Source organism: Scyliorhinus canicula, chromosome 12 (assembly GCF_902713615.1).
Source record: "Scyliorhinus canicula chromosome 12, sScyCan1.1, whole genome shotgun sequence".
NCBI classification, from domain to species: Eukaryota; Metazoa; Chordata; class Chondrichthyes; order Carcharhiniformes; family Scyliorhinidae; genus Scyliorhinus; species Scyliorhinus canicula.
This window is the reverse complement of record NC_052157.1, coordinates 21,722,800-21,742,887: the sequence shown is the minus strand read 5'-3', so window position 1 is coordinate 21,742,887 and position 20,088 is coordinate 21,722,800. Positions and strand designations below refer to the sequence as shown.

General features: G+C 44.5%; 1 protein-coding gene across 6 annotated transcripts in view; it reads left to right on the top strand.

Annotated features, from left to right (window-relative positions):
* Positions 1–20,088, top strand: part of sema6dl (sema domain, transmembrane domain (TM), and cytoplasmic domain, (semaphorin) 6D, like) — a 379,666-nt gene that overhangs the window by 237,921 nt on the left and 121,657 nt on the right. For all 6 annotated transcript variants that reach the window (XM_038813920.1, XM_038813918.1, XM_038813921.1 and 3 more), the window contains one exon: positions 467–503. The gene's annotated coding sequence lies outside the window, so the exon portion shown is untranslated. The remainder of the gene's footprint in view (positions 1–466; positions 504–20,088) is intronic.

Below are 20,088 nucleotides of genomic sequence, written 5' to 3'. Positions count from 1 at the left end.
TTATTGTGTTCACACCAAAGGTATTATTTTGCAGGCAACATTAATAAATCTTTAAATCTCCAAATACTAATCAAGGCAGTTCAGATGTAGGATTTGTAAACCATTACGAATAACAATGAATATTACAGTCGGAAATCAATGTTAAATTAGCCAAAATGACATCTTTATGCTTTGAAACATTATTCACCTGATACCTCGATGCTGCCTTGTACAATGAAAGTTACAGATTGCTTGAAAACAGTACATTCATCTAAAAACTGGGCTTTGGCTTTGCTGAGCGGGATAAAAAGTGAGAGTTTTGTTTTCATAAGCAGTTCGAAAACATTCAACGCATCAATTTTCTGCTCTGGTTGCCATGTCTGAATCTACTGTTACAAAGAAGAATTATATATTGACATTAATCATTTTGAAATGTGATAACTCTATTGTAACGCCATTTAGTTATACTACTTTTTTTTCCCCCTAGCTTCTTCAAATCTTTGAATACAAGAGCAAGACTGAAGGTAAGAATGATTCTTAATCGAGGAGTCAAACAATCTGCTTTATAAAATTTGTCCCATTTCCAAACAAGGCACCCTCTGAGTTACAAAGATAAGTTCTGCTGTAACGCTCAAATGTGGACTGCCTATGTATTATTGAGCGTGAATTCCTTAACTTGTGGGCCCCTTCGATGCTGACTAGACGTTACTCAGTTCTTAAAAGCAACAACATTAGATTTCCAATCTGATTAATCATTTTATTGAACTAAAAGCATTATTGTCTATGAAGTCAGATCTGACCACAGTGCGCCTTTCTTTATTGAAGCAGATCACTAGCATCCGACTGGCCCTAAAGGCTTTAAGCGGGTGCTTTTAAAGTCTGTTGAAGAATCTTTTGTTAATTATATTGTACAGTATGAAAGCTCTCCATAGTTTACAGTGAACTGCCATTATGTGACGATATGGAATTTACTGCTGGTTGTGGTATATTATTAGAAACCATTCATTGTCACAGTGCTCTAATCTAATGTCATACAAACCCACTTGACAGCTGAGTGCAATGCGGGGCCAGCTATCCTGAACCTACTAATGCACTGTAATGAATGTACTGAAGCCTGGTTCTGAGGCTTAAGGGAGCCGGGACAAAACAAAACATCCAAGTTCAGCAATGCCCTTAACGCAGTGTTACAGACATCCCAAAGTGACCAAAAGCACATTATAATCCGCAGAATGCTTTTAATTACTTGGGGTTATCACTGCACGTGGCTGCTTTATGACCTGCCGCACGCAGTCTTCCACGACTTCTACTACATGTCTTGAAATCACACTTAAAGTAAACTTTAAGCTGAAAGGCAAGTTTTTGCTGAATGGGGGATGGTAGCACAGTGATAATGTTACTGAACTAATAATCAGGAGGCTCGAACGAATGCTCCAGGGACGGGTGTTCAAATCCCATCACGGCAGCTGGGGGGAATTTTAATTCAATTAGACAAATATGGAATAAAATGTTGGTCTCATTAATAACAGTCATGAACCAAGCAGATTGTCGTAAAAACCCCATTTGGTTCACGAATGTCCTTCAGCGGAGGAGGTCTGCTGGTCTGGCTGCCACATTGCTCCACAGCAATATAGTTGACTCTTGATTGCCCTCTGAAATGGTCTAGAATAGTCACTCAGGTATCGATGGTTCACCACCACCTGCTTCAAGGGCTAAGAGGGTTGGCCAATTAATGTTCACCTTGCCAGTGACACTCAAATCCCAAGAACGAATAGAAAAACAAATCTTAATCCAAACCAACAAAGAGCTCCCTTCCACCAAAAGCTAGCACTTCACTTGAAATCCCTAATATTTCAATACGATAGATTTTACTGCAAGATGATAACATAGAGTATTGACAAGATGGCATTTGTAATACAGTGAATCATTTTAGGGCTCCCTCACCTTCTGTAAGATGTTAATACAGCGCAAAGGGGTCTGGGAAGAGTCCAGCGTGCTGGACTTGAAGTTCTAAAGAATCGCAATGCAGAGGCTGTTTTAGTGGGAAAACAAATTGAGGATAGCCAAGATCCCATTCTCTAAAATGTTGGAGATAATGTAGATGAAAGCATGCGCCTGAATTTGGGTTATAAGTCCCACACTACAGAGCACATGTATAAAATGAAGGAGCCTCAAGCAAGATGAGAGGTCGAAAGATACACAAACAGAAAATCCTGGCAATGCGCAGCAAATTGGGACTCAAGCCTGGAGAGAGAAACACATACAATGATTCAGGTTGATGACCTTTCATCGGAATTCCAGGGATAAGGGGAAAGAGTAGAGGAGTGGGAGTAACTGGATTACTTTCAGAAAGACAGCTGGCATGTGGTTGGCCAAATAGCCTCCTTCTGTGCTGTATTATTCGGTAAGAAAGATGAGGGGAGAATGTGAGGGCATTGGGGCCAAGTAAATATGGAACTGGAAAAATCTGAGGGGTGTAGTATAAAGTTATTTGGCAGAGCAAGGGTTAATGTAAGGCTGACGAACAGCACTGCCCACAGTGTATGATGTAGAGAGTCACATGATTGCAGGAGGTGCGCAGCGAGAGTCTGAGAGACGCCTAGATGGAGAGATATGGATACAGTTGCATGTTAATAATGAACAATTTATGCTTAACCACACAAGCGTCCAGACCTCTTAGTGAGGTACAGAACAACCTTACAATGAAGGGGAAGCTAAGAAATCATGCAAGGGTTGATAAACTGATGCAAATGCATTTGGAATAAAATATAAAAGCAAGTGATGAGAGGAAGAGACTTTATAATTACATTTATTAAATGGAAAATTAACTCCAAGCTAATAGACTTTAATCCATTTATCACAATTAATCTTTGTTCTTGAACAACTGATGTTCTGTGTATCACAGATGATTATCTGTAGTGCGGACTAAATTGTAATTATTCAGATTTTCTATTAATGTGTAATTTTTAATATTCCTTAATTAAGGTTATTAATTTGTTTATTTACAAACAAAGTTACAAGGAGCAATGAATAGGAAATTTATATTTTGCAAATTAATTTGTCCCAACAGCAGAGACAGTCCTGATCGGTCCAATGCCTGTTTCTAGAAATGGGCGCGCTCTCACATCCTGCCCTTTGCAGATATCACATCATAATGCGCCTCTTTTAGCTGTGCGAGGCTGTACCATAGCTCTCCCTCTTGGCCGGCTCTCCCTCCTCATGGCCTCCCAGTAACCTCTGCTGTGAAGCCAATGAGTGATCTCTGCCATTATTGGGCCTTTGACTACATTCAAACCCATCGCTTCCTGACCCAAAGGCAAGGGTGAGCCAAGTTGGCACGCGGTTTTCCTCTGATCTCAAGTAATTGCGGGAAAAGCTCCGATATTAACCAAGCAATGGAATTTGCATAATTGAATTGTGAGGTCATCATGCAGCAGCCAACATTCCTATAGCTCCAGCCATTATGTTCCGTACCATATTTGATCACTTGTGTCAATGCTCATTTCTGTAATTATCAATCCTTTGCATTATTATATTCACTCAGCTGCTTTTCAAAGAAGCCTATTCAATGTTCACTATTGTACAAGGAAAATAGTTCTCTATTCTCGTCTTAATTGTGACTTGCTGCTGGTATTCAGCTCTGCAATCAAAGTTGAATTTAGCTCTCCTGTGCCTTTCAGCATGTCAGACCTGGGTGATGTCCTCCATTAGTATTATACAAAAGGAACTTCAGCTTATAGCGGCATTTTGAGCATTGAACTTAATTCAGTTTCTTTTTGCCAAATCCTCTCTGAGCCACCTAAGCTTGCCGCGAATAAGCCAAACATTGCATTGCCAGCTAGTCACGCAAGGTTAAAATAGTATGGCAGGGGACCAGAGTGAACTGTACATCTCCTGTGATTGGATTGCTGTCTGGCGCACTCAGTACGTAGCTTGTACCAAAAAGAAAGTGATCACTCAGGCACAGTACAAGAGGGCTGCTGGCACCCATAGAATACCTACCCCAGCAAGAAGTGAGCTTTTTGCAGCGAGTGGAAGAACATTGGTGAAAGGGAAGGGGGAGGGGGAGAGAATAGAAATACAGAAAAAAAGATGAAATTCCAATTTGGAGTTTTTAACACAAGGCCTTCAATTGTTTACTGTTTGCGAGTGAAAAGATACATTGCCTGGAAACACTATATTGACACAGAGAGGAATGTTACATGATAGAGAGTGAAAGTCCATTAAAAATTCAAGGATCCCAGGAGATTTTCACTTTGGAATTGCTCAATTTACCCATTTATGGAGTAAGATTGAAGAGAACCAGGTCTGAAAGTGAGTAATGTATCTTTTAAAAGTGTACACCCTATTGCAAAACAAGATGTGCAGTCGTGATTGAAGCAACTTGTTTAATAGTGTTATGTATGACACAAACAGTAGAATATGCTGAATCTTAGTTATTAGCCCAAATGCTATACAGTGAAATCATATTTGATATTCTGCATTTACTCCCTGGAGCAGTACTGCATTACTCACTTGTTTTTGCTTGCATTGTAACCTACAAAGCAGATTATCTCATCTATGGTAATTATAGTTGTCACCATCAATCTTATTAGTCAGGATAACTATCTGCATCAAGCCAAGCTTGACAAAGCATCTATAATAAAACTAAGCCATAATTCCAAGTTGATCATACTGTCTCCGTATCTCCCAATACATATTCCTGCACGGTTACATTCAAGACTTCACTACACATTTAATGTCTGAAAACAGATTTTTGCATTAGAGCACTAATTATTGGAAAGGATCTAATTTACACTGAAGGATTTACACCGGTTTATACCCATATCATTTAATGCCTATTTGTAGGAGCAAATGTGACACTAATTGTTGCCACTTTGATAATGGCAAATTGGCAATTTCTTAATTCTCTTCAAACGTCAGAAACCCACCTAAAATGATCTCCTCAGATTGTAACTATGCACATAGACCTCTCTGCTGCAGGGGCCAGCTGACTGATAATTGTGCCACTCCAATGTTTATCACGCATGCACATTGTCTAATCTGTGCATTGTTATGTCTTAATAGATAGAGGTTTTCAAAAGGCTAAATTATGGTCTATGGTGTTGACTCTGATTTAGTCTCATTTGGGATTGCAGTCTGTCAGATCAAGGATTCTAAGTGCTGATTAATCTTTCTGTGTTGAGCAGTCATGACCAATGTTCCGTCTAATTTTGGTTTGCCGTGGACGGCCGACAGGTTTGTTGGACTGCGAGGTCACGTTATGATTGATGCTCAACTGCCCACACACCCACCCTGGAGGAGACATTGCTTGTGCATAGTACATTTAAAATTGCTGCACGGACGCATATCCATGCAGCCCGGAGGGACCATTGGTCACACCCAGTCAAGACAGTTAAAAGTTTTGTTACAAGGTAGTTTCATCTTAATATAGCTTTGATAACCCTCACAAGGAATTACTGCTTGATCTCCCCGTGAGTTTCGTAGAATACGAGTTTCCGTGGTGTGCAGGCGGAGGCCCTTCCAGCTAAGGCTCTTTAGAGCAGGGGTGGGCAAACTACGGCCCGCGGGCCGCATGCGGCCCGCCAAAGGTATTTCTGCGGCCCACCAAGTCATTAAAAAAAAAAAAAAAAAATTTTTTTTTTAAAAAATTTTTTTTTTTTTTTTTTTTTTAAATTTTTTTTTAAAGGTTAATGGGTGGGGGGGCTGTTGGGTTACTTACTGGTATAGGGTGGATACGTTGACTTGAGTAGGGTGATCATTGTTTGGCACAACGTCGAGGGCCGAAGGGCCTGTTCTGTGCTGTACTGTTCTATGTTCTATATGAGGCGCCCACAATCATAACCGGGTGAAGTAATTATTTTACTTAATATACTATGCGGCCCTTTGTGAATTGTGAATTTCTGAATGCGGCCCTTGCACGGAAAAGTTTGCCCACCCCTGCTTTAGAGTGACATTTAGCTGCAGCTCCCGGACCGGCAGTTCATAGAATCCTTATCGTGCAGAAGGAGGCTATTTGGCCCATTGAGTCTGCACTGAACCTCTGACAGAGCACCCTATCTAGGCCCACTCTCCCGTAACCCCACCTAACTGTAGGACACTAAGGAACAATTTATCATGGCCAATCCACCTAATCTGCACATCTTTTGACTATGGGACGAAAGAGCACTTGGAGAAAACCCTGGCAGACATGGGGAGAACTTGCAAACTCCGCACAGTCACCCAAGGCCGGAATTGAACCCGGGTTCCTAGCGCTGTAAGGCAGCAATGCTAACCACTGTGCCGCCGTGCCCGATAGTCCTGGGCTGGGACGCGGCAACAGCTTTATTTTCAGTTTAAAACAAACCCATTTGGCCTTTCACTCTGCACCTCATGGAATTATCACAATAGCCACAAGTGCAACTTTGCCAGTCTGGTAGCTTATCATGTGGTCAACATGTTGGCGACTTTAACTGATGCATCTTCAATTGCAGCATGAATTAGCCTTTAATAACTAACCTTTGTGGTCAATCTGGAGAGAGGTATTACAGTCAGGGCCATTTGAGCTCCATTTCCTGACATTCGCTAATGGGAGTGGATAATTGACAATGCAAGGCACTGAGTTGCACAATCAACGCTTGCAGTCACACGCTGCACTTAGAGAAAACAGGTCAGATAAAGGCAGGGCAACATGTGTCGATCTGGGAGACGCAAGGCTGACAATTGAAATTCTAAAATGTTCCCGTATTGCTGTAAAATATGCTGTGAGGATTTCTAGTAACTACTTATCTTCTAAGTTAGGGCGCTTGGCTGGAAATTAATTTTGATGTTCAAGTAAACGGTTTTGTATTCCAAGCAAAAATCGAGCGAACAAAATGGTAAATAAAAACACAATGTATTTTCGATTGCGTGAAGGAAGTCTGATGACATTGTCAGAAGTGTCTTATTTTCATAATGGAGTGCATGCTGGCTTCCACATTCCAATTTGGACGCTTGAGGGTAGAAATTCCAGTTGGCAGCAAAAGCTCTGTTGCAACTGGAAAGTGGAATTTTTTGCAGCCACGTGAATCACGCATGGCTTAGCATCAAACTGACTCCTGGGACAAAGATCTGACTGATGAGGCCAGTGTCCTCAGCACCTTGTTGTATAGCTGTTGATCAGCACGACTTGCTACTACCAAGAAAGGAAGCTCAACAACTTTCCCCTTCACTGTCTATGGCGCACTCCGGGCATCTCATGGAAGGCCAAAATCACGAATGCAGAGGAATTTGCAAGTTCGCCCCATGTCCCCCCCAAGCGCTCTTTCCTCCCGTAGTCCAAAGATGTGCAGGTTAGGCGGATTGGCCATGATAAATTGTTCCTCTGAGGCAAGTCTACCAAAGTGTGTTGGCACTCATCAATCGGAGATGGCCTCGCTGGCTTGGACAGGTTCGCAGGGAGGAAGAGGATCGCATCTCCAAAGAATTTTTGTAATGGAGATCTAGCTGGAGTCAGAAGACCAGTAAGACACCCAAAGTGCCAAGGATACTTCCACATGTGATTGGAAGACCCCAAACGTCGAGTTTCACACCTGGGAAGCACTAGCTGATGGTAGAGGAAAATGCCGCTACCATCTACGGGCTGGCGTGCGACACCATAGTGACCACTGGCTACAGCAACTGGCAACACCCAAAATAACAACTCACATAATACCCGATGTCCACCTCATATGTGACACACGTGGCAGAACCTGCCTTTCACAGATTGGACGCTGAAACCATCGGCTAAGGTGCACCATCTGAATCAATTCTATTCCCAAAGGATTTGATGTGCTGCATGTCCGTCACCTTGCCGAGATGGAAGGATGTTTACAATGATGAAAGGCTGTCAGTGGGACCTGTCTACGGGGTCATGAAGGAGCCTCACAACTACCTCCATTACATTCACAACTCCATTTGAAAGCAGGCAAAAGCCAGCTGGTCAACACATCCACTTTCATATGCGTGGGTGAGGGGTGGGCCGGATGTGGCATCATCTTGAGATATCTATGCCCCTGCTGCTGGGCACTCCCTCAACATGTCCTCAGGTTTATCCTGTCAGCTGTGAGGGCAGTGAAGTGCTGTCTCAACCCAATCTGAGGGAAGAGAACCTCTTGTCAGTGGGAATCCAAGGCTCCCACAGCAGCAGTCCGAGTATTCAAGAGAGACACACTCTGACTCGGCCTAGAAATCTCTACCCCTGGAGGCATGACACCGCCAAGGTGCTAAGAAAGCTTTCTGCGTTACACCAAATGCTGTACACTTCCAGTCAGACATAAAAGGGTGCTTTGGTAAATTGAGTTGAGTAGATAGACGTGTCAAGACAACAATCTTCTTTTATAAATTGCCTCTGTGAGATACAAAGCCCTATGTTCTGCAGCTGAGCAAGGCCAGATGGTTCCTGTTCACTTGTACTTAGGACTTAACCCAACGCACCTCCTCAAATTCACTAAGGTCCCTTGGGTGAATGTATTTCTGTTGATGCTTCCAGCAGGTGAATTGCTTGATGCAGGGTGTTGTGTCGGTGCCGAATTCTAGGGAATTCTCATGAGTGATTCTTGTAGGCTGTTTGAAGAAATAAGGGAGAAAGAAACGTTGGCGTGTTGCTAACCAGACAGTCCCTTAAATAGTTATTTTTGTGGCATACTGTTACACACAGGCTTATAGTGGTTTCAGATCAAGTGAGTGAAGTAAAGGATGGCACTTACCCTTTTGTTTGAACAAGGCCTATTCCTTAACCTTCATCGCTCCCCACTCAGTGCACGGAGACAGTGATTTCCAACGTCAAAGTTGTCACGCGCCTTGCATTGCAAAAGCCTTTTAAACCAGTGTGACAGTGACGGTGATAAATTGAAATTTCAATGAGCGCCTGTGACAACTTGAACAAATGCCCTCCTATTGAATCCCCAAGCATATGAAGAATTGTAAGGTTGGCCGAGTGCTTTGCATGAGACAGCGTGAAAGTATAACAAGTTGAGACTTTTGTATAACATCCATGCCTGTCTCATCTATTTAATACAGTACTGATGGGTGCCCTCTGTAGCTCTCGTCAACTTTATCATCTCCTTCCTCATTTGGATCTGCATCTCAAACATACTGGAGACTTTGGGCTGGATTCTCCGCCCCGCCGTGCCACATTTCTGCCCCGACCGACCGGCGGGATTCTCCGTTACGCTGGCCAGTCAGTGGGGTTTCCCATTGTGGGGCAGCCCCACGTCATCGGGAAACCCCCAGGCGCCAGCAAAACGGAGAATCACGCCGGCGGAGAATCCCGCCCTTCATTTATCTTTAAATGGCCATTTCCCAGGCCATATCCGTGACTGGTATCCCAAACAGGGGAGTCTTCTTGCAACAGAGCCTCTGCTGCAGCATCACAAACTCACATCCCAAACCCTATTATCGGGGGCAGAGTTAAGGTTGACAGTTTAGGGACAGTCAAAGTCTGGATTTGCCAAACTTGGCATAACACAACCGTGACAATGTCGTCCCACATTGTGTGGCCATTCATTCACATCAGTCTTAAAGTCACAATCTGACCACATTTGGGAATTTAAAAAGGGAGGTGGTGATGTTGTGGTATTGTCACTGGACTAGTAATCCAGAGACCCAGGGTAATGCTCTGGCGTTCCAGGTTCGAATCCCACCTTGGGAGATGATCAAATTTGAATTCAATAAAAATCTGGAATTAAAAGTCTAATGATGACCATGAAACAACTGACGATTGTTGTAAAGACCCATCTGGTTCACTAATGGTCCTTCAGAGAAGGAAATCTGCCGTCCTTAACCAGTCTGGCCTACATGTGACTCCAGACCCACACAGCAATGCCATTGACTGCCCCCTCTGAAATGGCCCAGCAGGCCACTCAGTTCAAGGGCAATTAGGGGTGGGCAACAATTTCTGACACTGCCAGCGACGCCCACATCCCAAGAACGAATAAAAAAAGTGAAGTGATTAAGTAGTTTGCAGTCAGTTTTGGGGGGAGATGGGGAACGAAGGTTTGACCTTCCCCTTCAACATTTCACTGACACCAACAGTGCCTTTCATTATTAATCTGAGCATAGTTGGTGTATTTTGCAACTTAATAAATTCATCTCATTCACATGTGCAAATTCAACGGAAAATTTAATTTCGTTTACAAAGTAAAACTTGCAATTTTTGGAGCTCAGGTGCTATGGACGATCATCGCTGATCTAACCTAAGTGAATATTATGCGATTCAAATGGTTACTTGTACAGAACTTGAATATTGTTGAAAAAGTCTCATGCTGTGGAAGCTTTTCACCTTGCATTCAACAGGACAATTTGCAAGAATGCCAATTTTAAAGCAAACAACAATTTATACTGCATGAGAAGAGACTGCGGATTGGTTAGCAAGTGGACTCTACCAATCTACTCTGGAATTCGCTCCCTAAAGCTCTCCAACTCTCAATATTTCTGTCCTAAAGTGCTCCTTAAAACCTGTCGCTTACTTCAAGTCTATCCTAACACTTTTTTGACTCTTTGGGCAGAATTTTCTGGTCCCACTAATGGCAAGCCCCCTGCCACAGGTTCCCCGACGGCAGAGGGTGCGAACAACGGGAAACCCCGTTTATAACGGAGAAACCAGAAGACCTCGCTGCCAGCCAATGGTGGGCCTATGCCACAATACATGCCATGGGTTTGTGGGGAATGGATATCACGCCCCTTGTCAAATTTTGCTGGATAACCCTCCTATGAAACACTTTTGGGACACGGTTGCTATGTCAAAGCCACAGTGTAAATGCAAGTTGTTTTTCTTTAGCTATCTCATATTCAGTGGCACCCCTGATGTGTTACCATTGTTCAAATATATTTAAAGACATTTGTAAAAACGATATACATTTTCGACTGATAGGCTGGCATTTTCCAACCCATTGTGGTGGGTTCTGTTATGGGCCAGGGTTTAGAGAACCCCAAAGTGTATCATGGAGTTCACCTGACCCACAACTTTTAATAGATTGCGGTATGGGGAGCACACGGCCACTCTACAGGTGTGGTACAGCAGAAATGGAAAAGTATTGTTTAAAGCAAAACAATGTTTATTCTGTGAACTCAAGTTAACCTTTTTAAAACATTCAGTGAACATCTTAGCAACCATTAATTCAGATATAACCCCCAAAGAATACGACACTAAGTAAACCTTTAAGCTTTCCTTTTTAACATCCATACGACTTAAAAACAAAACCTTTATCGGAAGCACATTAGATTAAAGTCACTACTGTTATTAGTTTTAAATCATCACGATTGATTTACAGTCTTTAGATTACAGAGAAAGAGTCATACACCTTCTGGCTGTGACTGCAGCTATCCAGCTCGGAAAACAAAACTAAAACACACCCTGCAGCAAACAGCCTAAAACGAAAGTGAAAAGCTGACAGACAGCCCAGCTCCACCCACTCTTTGACATCACTGCAGTAATAAACACCCATTTCTTGAAGGTACTCTCACTACAGATATTTATATACACACCCATTTATAAACACCCATTTCTTAAAGGTACTCTCACATGACAGGTTCCCATAATACAGATGCGGTGAGCCATTCAAATGGCCGTTGGAAAATTCCAACCATTATTTTTGGAGGATTTTGCCCTCCCGTAAAAACTAAAATGTTAATGCCTCAATAATGTGTGCCTGCATGTGTGTGTTTGTGTGCGTACGTGCACCTGTGTGTGCGTGCATGTATACATGTGTGTGTGGCAGGAGTGCCATTGAGATGGCATTGTAGGATGGAACTGCTCTATGCAATATGCTGGGCTGGCATTTAAAGACTAGTCAGCATATTAAAGATGCAGCCGACAGGGGGCACGGTGGCGTAGTGGTTAGCACTGCTGCTTCACGGCGCTGAGGATCCAGGTTTGATCGCGGCCCCGGGCCACTGTCCGTGTGGAGTGTGCACATTCTCCCCGTGTCTGCCTGGGTCTCACCCCCAGCGTAGGTAGATTGGCCATGCTAAATTGGCCCTTAATTTGGGGAGAAAAAAAAGAATTGGGTACTCTAAATTAATTTTTGAAAAGATGCAGCCAGGGACATGCAGTGCACACAGTCAGATTTTGTCTTCTCTCCAGGCAGCAGATGTGAGGAAATGCTGCTTTTGACTTCAGTTTGTTGCTTGTGAAGAAAAACATGGAAATTCCCTCTCACTCCATTGGTTAGGACAGCAGCTGGTATGGGCCAGGAGTAGAACAAGGTGGGAGGAGTAGATTATTGGAAGGAAGAGAATGAAACATATCAAGGTGAAGATCAGGTAGAAAAGAACAAAGTGAAGTGGGACGGGACGGAAAATGGCAGCATGAGCTGGGAAGGGTAAGGCCTGTGCCATTTTGAAATGATGGCAAAATGGACAGCACCATGGTTAGCACTGCTGCTTCACGGCGCCAGGATCCCAGGTTCAATTCCTCCGGCCATGGGTGACTGTGCGGAGTCTGCACGTTCTCCCCGTGTCTGCGTGGGTTTCCTCCAGGTGCTCCGTTTTCCTCACACAGTCCAATGATGTGCAGGTTAGGTGGGATGACGTGGATAGGACGGGGAAGTGGGCCTGGGTAGGGAGCTGTTTCAGAGGGTAGGTGCGGACCCGATAGACCAAATGGCTCCCTTCCGCACTGTAGGGATTCTATGGGACATTGGCAACACAAGTAATGGGTTGGGGAGAAAGATGCCATGTTGAATTGAGGTTGGTGAGGAAGAAGGATTCCAGAGTGAATGGGAGGCAGAAAAGTGTCCACATGAAGTGTGTTTGAGCACATAAACTGCAAGTCTTGGCTGCTGTCCATAACTGGTGCCGAGGCTTTGTTCCAGGAACCTACTCTGTGTTGCGAAGGGTAATTCCTGGTCTTTTAATGGGCCAGGAATTCCCACCTGCATCATCGAGTCCAATCGCAGAATGAAGCGACCAGTCTCAGGCAAGAGCTGCAGTTGGACTGGGGTTGGGAGCTGTCATTTAATTTGTTTCTGTGCCATTTTCAACAGTTAACAGAATCTGTTATGAAGCAAAAGGTGTTCGATGTGTTGTAGCTTGAGGTAGCACGATGAGACAGAGATAAATCACAATTAATGAAGGGAGGACTTTATGCATACAGATCACACAACTCCAACACAGGAGTAGTTCCCTCGACACCCGGGCTTACTCTGCTGATCCCCTGCTACCCGGGTCCGTGCCTTGACACCTGATAGACCCAGGTTTGCACGCTCTGCTCTCATAGGTTCCGGGTGGGTCACATGCCCCAGGAAGGATTGCCCCTGAAAGGAGCCGCACTAGCACAGAGTGCAACGGAAAGCATCCTATTTAATGAAAAGAAATTAAACTTACCAGGAAAGATGTGCATGGTGGGCCGCAGGGACAGGCAGCATCAGGGAAAAGTGTTCGGTTTTTAAATTTGTTCCCAAGCTGTTCATTTATAAGATGAAAATATTGCTCCTAAAATTCACACCTATGCCACATCTCTGCCATAACACCAGGCAGGCATAGAATGTCCTGTCCAATGTTTTTTTTATATAATTGTTAGACTTTGGCTAAAACCCTAGCAAATTAAGTAAGACACACTATCTACACAAACAAACAAACCTGACCATCCATCACTCACGACACCATTGTCTCCACAGTACTGGTGCCAGACCAAGTGCAGAGCAGGACCTCATTCTGACCCTTTACACATTTGTCTCTCAAAGTGGCAACGGAGCATGAAATTGTGTTACTGCAAGACAGCCCAGACTTCTAGTCTTTGTTACTCTCAACCCTCACAGATATTTAAATTGCTGAAAATGCACTTGGGCTACACTTTTCAACGATTCGGCCAAAAGTGAAAAGTGAACAATATATATTTCTTTAATTAGAGGTGTCAAACAACTGGCCATTCTAAACGCAACAATGTAAAGGGCGCTTCAAGATGTATGTTCCTTGCTTGACTGTATCCTGCATTATTGCACGTGGGGACCCATTTTCCAATGATTCCACATATAGGTCAAAAATAAAAGAACCACTATCGAGCTTTGTGGTGTTTCTTTTCAACTTCAGTTTAAATATTTACGAAGAGTGAGATTTTTAACAAAGCTTTTCAGCCACAGAATGGCTTTGATTTTAAACAGAGGCCAACTTGTAGGTCAGCACAAAAGAGGGGGACCCTTCTAAAGGTAACAGATCACTTCTGTATCCAGCCTTTCTGTTGAAATGCAGACACCTAAACTGCTGCCAGGATATTTTTAGCCACTGGAGAGATTTATTGCGGCAATCAGATTTTTTTTATGGGATTAAAAAGAAGTAAAAGCTTTTGCCTTCATCAGTTTGGAGCAGATATCAGTGAGAGGTGAAATGTTCACAGTAAAACCTATAATGCTGGTATCCCATTGAGAGTGCCACATTTTGCCAGGTTTTAACCAGAGATTCAGGAGAAAAATGTGGAGGAGAGGGTGTGAAGCAGAAGCTACAGGTTCTGTTTGATGAGTTTACCCATTCCTCCCAGTCTAATCTGACTCTTTCTCCCTCTATTATCTGTCCAGATCACAGTGTTTCCCTACCAGATACAGTGAGGGTGGCCATGAGCGCCCCCCTCCTCCGAGACTGCAGCCCCGTACCAGCACTCTCCGGCCTTGCCCTTGCTTCTCTCTCGGTCTCTCTCCCCGCTGTGGTGGAGGAGGGCAGTGGACCTCGTGGGTGGACAGTGAGGTTTCATAAACATCTTGTGTAGGCCACAAACCCCTAAAGACAAAGCTACCTGTCCTACGTTTGCACCGAGCAGGGTGGCAACTGTAGGGCAGTGACATGTGTGTTCATGGCTGCCATCTTTAAAGGGGGCAATGTGCACGTGGTTGCCATCTTTATAGGGGCACATGTGCAGCAGGACATTTGCGCAGCCAGCCTGGGCCAGGAAGCAGGAGGAAAGTGCTTTCCTCAAATCTTCTGTCACTAGGTAATATGGAGAGCTTGTCTGAAAACTTCATAAGCACCTGAAATAATAACATTTTTACAAAGTAGATGAAAATATAGATTTTTGACTTTATATAATGTATTATATGTTGATCAATAAACTTTAATAATTAAGTACTAAATGCTAATATGCCGCTTTATTGCTGTTTTGTTCTCATGGGCATCTGGGGTCAGGTTAATTTATAGATGTTAAAATGGGGTCATGCTGCAAAACAGTTTGGAAAGCAGTAGTCTAGATAAATACTCATTGCTCAATCCTGCTCGTACTGCAAGTTGTGTGTGTGTGTGGGGCGGGGGGGGGGGGGGGGCTCTGCCAGACTCAGGGGTTCATCTTGCTTTATACCGTAACAAATTCACCACTTGCTATTTTACTAATAGTATTTTACAGTTTGCCAGTATTGTAACAGTTCTTAATGTGCCTACTTGTTGAGTCAAAATAGGATTCATCCCAGTAATGTTGATTTGGAACTGCTTACAACCAATCAAGCCAAAAATTGTTTAGTTGCATAGACAGGTGTGTTTTTTAGAACTTAGCTAGTTGTAACACCTACACAGTGAACGATGCCAATTCCATCCAATTGCCAGACGGATATAAGGAATATCGATCTATTGTTAATGGCTTACATTTGACTAATCTTATAGTCTATGGCATTTGTAATCATTACAATTTGAAGAGACGTCAGTTATGATCTCTGCATCAACAGAGGTTCTCTTAACCAGGTTGGCATTCCTGTTTTATTATGTTGGTGCGTGAGTTGCCTGACCATGGGCGGTATCTGAGAGACTGTGCGCTTCCTATGGGGCAAAAAACTGGCCTGGCTTGGCAGACGATTCACTTTGCTACAATTTTGAGGTGTCTTGAAGATACCCCCTAAGGTTAAATGAAGTCAGTCGCTCTTATATGTGGATCGCATTGTGGAAAACATGCAGTGAAAATGTCTGATCCACAGAAAACATCCAATTAGTGCAAGCCCAGAGTTCATGGCCTCTATTTCAATGATGGTTACAATTTGTTTTTGCTTCGGCCTAGTTGCCATTTGCTGACTTGGAACCAATCCAAGTGTTAGCTTGGCTCAGTTGATCACGCCTTCACCTTTGAATCATGAGACCGTGCAGTCAAGCCACTCTGCGAGAGTTGAGTACACAATCTGGGCTGACAGTCCAATGCATGGCACAAGATTGTGCAATGTTCTGGATGAAATATTAAACCAAACCCTTGTTTGTTCGTCGCTTGACAGTGTTCCAAAACAGCAAATTCTCCCAGTATCCTGGTCGGCATTTCTCCCTCAAGACTCAAGAACCAAAAGGAACAGTTTGCTGACCAGTCATCTTGTATGCTCTTTGTGGCATCGGACTGCAGGCCATCAATTGAAACAAAGTACTGTGGATGCTGGAGATCTGAAATACAAACAGCAAGGCTGGAAAATATCAGCAAGTCTCTGTGGTGAGAGAAGCAGAGGGCACGATCTAACCAAATTGCAACAGAATTCTGTGACGACCGTGTTTAGTCAGGCGGTTCCCAACCCTCGAGGCACTGACAAACACCACGCTATTTATCGGGACTCCGTTTCAATTCGGGGCCTCAGCAGCGAACGCCCACCAAAGGCCGCACTGAGTCCTGTTTTCTGCACTAAGGGCCTCCGCTCCCCGATGCGATCCACCCAAAATCCTCCAAAGCCTCAGCACACCTAGAAGGGGGGTCCCTCTGTCCCCCCACCCCCACCCCCAGCCCCAGCCCCGTACCCCACCTCACAGGATATGAGTCTTCCATAACAGAGTTCTTCCATAACAAGGTGATCACCTTGGTTTACTTTGGTGCTCCTTTTCAAAACACACCTCCTCCCAAGATCTTATGGCAGATCTTCCCGAATTACTACGCCTGTCACCCTTTTTGTTTCTGGTGCAAGTTTGAGGTCTGTGTGGAACCAAGAGAGGATTTCTATATTGTTGACCATCTGGACCCCGGGCACCCTGGTCAGTGAACATGATTTCCTTCAATTTTCAATCTGCTATTTTGTAAAGTTTATACACTCCACAGATGGGTGAACAAAATATTTGACATTTATTTCCCTTAAGTGGCAATTTAACTGCTAGGGAAGTGTGAAAAGCATATTTCTGCACTTTATTTTTGTTCTTGCCCTTGAATTCACATTGAACAAAATCAATGCTATTTTGATCTGCAACAGCTAGGTACAATTAAGTGATGGCTTTACGCTTTTTCCAGAAGAAGAGAAACATAGCCTATATGGTGAGCTCGGTAACTTTTAAAAACTTGTCATTAAACCCGTGGGAAGCGGACATGGCCTGTGTTACAATTACACCTCTTTTATATTCGTTCCATTTCATTTCCGAGACTGAGGTTCTGTGTGCCAGATCTGGGGCGGGATTCTCCAATAATGGGGCTATGTCCCCACGCCGGCGTGAAAAGCGGCGCCAACCATTCCGGTGTCAACGGTCGGTGATAATGGGGAATGCTCCCCTTCCTAGGGGACTAGGTTGGCACCGTAGTGGTCCCCGCAGCTCCAGCCAGCCGCAGAGCGGCCCACGCAAGTTGCGCATGCGTGGAACGACCGGCATGATTCTGCGCGGGGGAGTTCTCTTCTCCGCGCCGGCCCCCAGGCAATATGGCGGAGCCCTACAGGGGCCCGGCATGGTGTAAAATGGGCCCCCACGGAACCAGCCCGCCCGCCGATCGGTAGGCCCCGATCGCGGGCCAGGCAGTCGTAGGGCCCCCTGCTCCCCCTCCAGGACAGCCCCCGCAGACTCACCTTCCAGGTCCCGCCATGTGGGACCCCGCGGGGTGGCGGGGCGCGATTAGCATGTCCCCCCAGGGATTCTCCGACCCGCCGCCAAGTCGGAGAATCCTGGCCCTAGAGTCTACACAGAAAAATTCATCCAACTTATCCAGGGAGCATAGTTGTGAAAACCCACTACTCTCAAAAAAACCTAGTGCCACGATTGAAAGGTCACGCTGCGGCCCAAAAAGCAGCTCGCCACGGCGCAGCGTGACCAATAGAAGCCGGGAGACCCTGCTCCTGGAATCTACCCAGCTCACAACACCTCGGCAGACGTTACGATGTAAAATCACTTTTTAGCCAATCTGCATATGAAAGCGAGACAGTTAGTCTGACTTTAATGTGAAGATTCCTGAGGTACCTGAGCGTCGGGATCAATTCTCTTTGCATCGGGGAATTAGTCGGAATGGCACTCATGGGGGTCCCGCAGGGAATTGGAGACCCCTAGGTGCATGCCCTTTGGGCTGGGTGCCACCCAGCCAGCCTGGCACTGCCAAGGTGCTCAGATAGCACTACCAGCTGGCAGGGGCACTGCTAATGTGCCAAGTCTGACATTTTTGTGCGCTGGCAATCGGGCCAGAGGTGCCCTGCATTGGTGTTGGGGGAATGCGGGTGGAGGGGGGCCTTCCCATAGTGCATTGGGGCTTGGGGGGGGGGGGAACAGGGGTTGGGTCAGGGGCCTTAGAGATCAGGACGCTATTTACAAATGGCGAGTAGAGCTCCTCAGTGCACAAATCGGGGCTATGTGCGGCCTCGACCGTGTACTCCCCGCTGAGGCCCCTTACCTGACACAGGTGGCATTTTATAGCCATGTTTTTCTCAGTGCAGCGAGCGTCGGGAAGCACATGGCTAAATACACTCGCCGTGGGAATTTATTCCCTTTTAGTTAAATCATCCCCTAAGTCTAAGAGGTTGTCACCAGGATAAGGGGCTTAACGTAAAGGCTGGAAGCCAACTTGGGGACCGTGATCTCTCAGCGTCCAAACAAAAATAGTGACAATGTAAAATGGTTCAACTGACATAAAGGGAAGCCTTTGGTTTCGGCACGGAAGGGCCGTTAAAGGGAGGTGAATTTTTCGCAGTCATAATTTATTTGAAATCCAATATTTTTTTGTTGGGTATGTTGACAAAAAAAATGCTTACGACTCTTTACCCGATGAGTTGTAAGCATTTTTTTTGCAAAGTTTCAAATGTAAAATCTGCTGCAGATGTACAGGAAGAATTTCTTGTGCAAGCCATTTTGAGCAACAAAGTGGTGGTTTTTTTTTCCAGAACAGATGTTCAACTAAGTGCACAAAGCAGGTCACCTTAAATGAAAACAAATGTACCTTTTTACCCGGAGAAACTGACGCATTAATTTACATAGCCGTGAATTAAATGATTAATTCCTCCTGTACAACAATAGCTCGTACTTGTTCTGTACCCTCATTATTGGGGACTTATTTTGTCAGTCCTTCTACTTACAGCCTTTCACCCTGCCTGATAGGGTTGTCTCCAGTTTGTAGTGTCAAAGAGCAGAACAACTGAGCCTCTTATAGCTGTACAGTCGAGCGCTTGCATGTGAAGAACTAATTTTAGGTCACGCTTACAGATGTTTGCGATCTGGAAGAGCACTTATGCAAAATCGTATCGGATCAAAAAATAAAACAAATTGGAGTCTGCTTCTGTGCAAATTGAGGCAGACAAACAGATGCCTTTAGTAGAATTAACATTTGATGTTTGAACTTGACTGTTAAAGAAATACAAAAAATAATCTTAAAATGTTTCGCATTCTAAATGTAGGGAACTCTTGCTGCAACTGTATAGGGCAACGGCGAGACCACACCTCCACTGCCTTGGGAGAGCGGGCAGCATAATCAAAAGACCCCTCTCACCCGGCTTACTCACTCATAGAAAGTGCACCACCGAAAGCATCCTATCTGGCTGCATCACAACCTGATATGGCATCTGCTCGGCACAAGACGCCAAGAAACCACAGAGTCGTGAACACGGCCCAGTCCATCACTCAAACCCACACCTCACCCATTGACTCTGCCGCTGCCTGGGGAAAGCGGGCAGCATAATCAGAGACCCTTCCCGCTAAGCTTATTCACTCTTCCAACTTTTTCTATTGGGCAGAAGATTCAAAAGTTTGAGAACACGCACGAACAGATTCAACAGCTTCTTCCCCGCTGTTACCAGATTCCTAAATGACTTTCTTATGGACATCTGATTAATACTACACCCCTGTATGCTTCACCCGATGCCGGGGTCTATGTATTTACCTTGTGTACCTTGCGTTGCCCTATTACTTATTTTCTTTTCATGCATACATGATCAGTTTGAGCTGCAAGCAGAAAAATACTTTCCCCTGTACCTCCGTACACGTGATAATAAACAA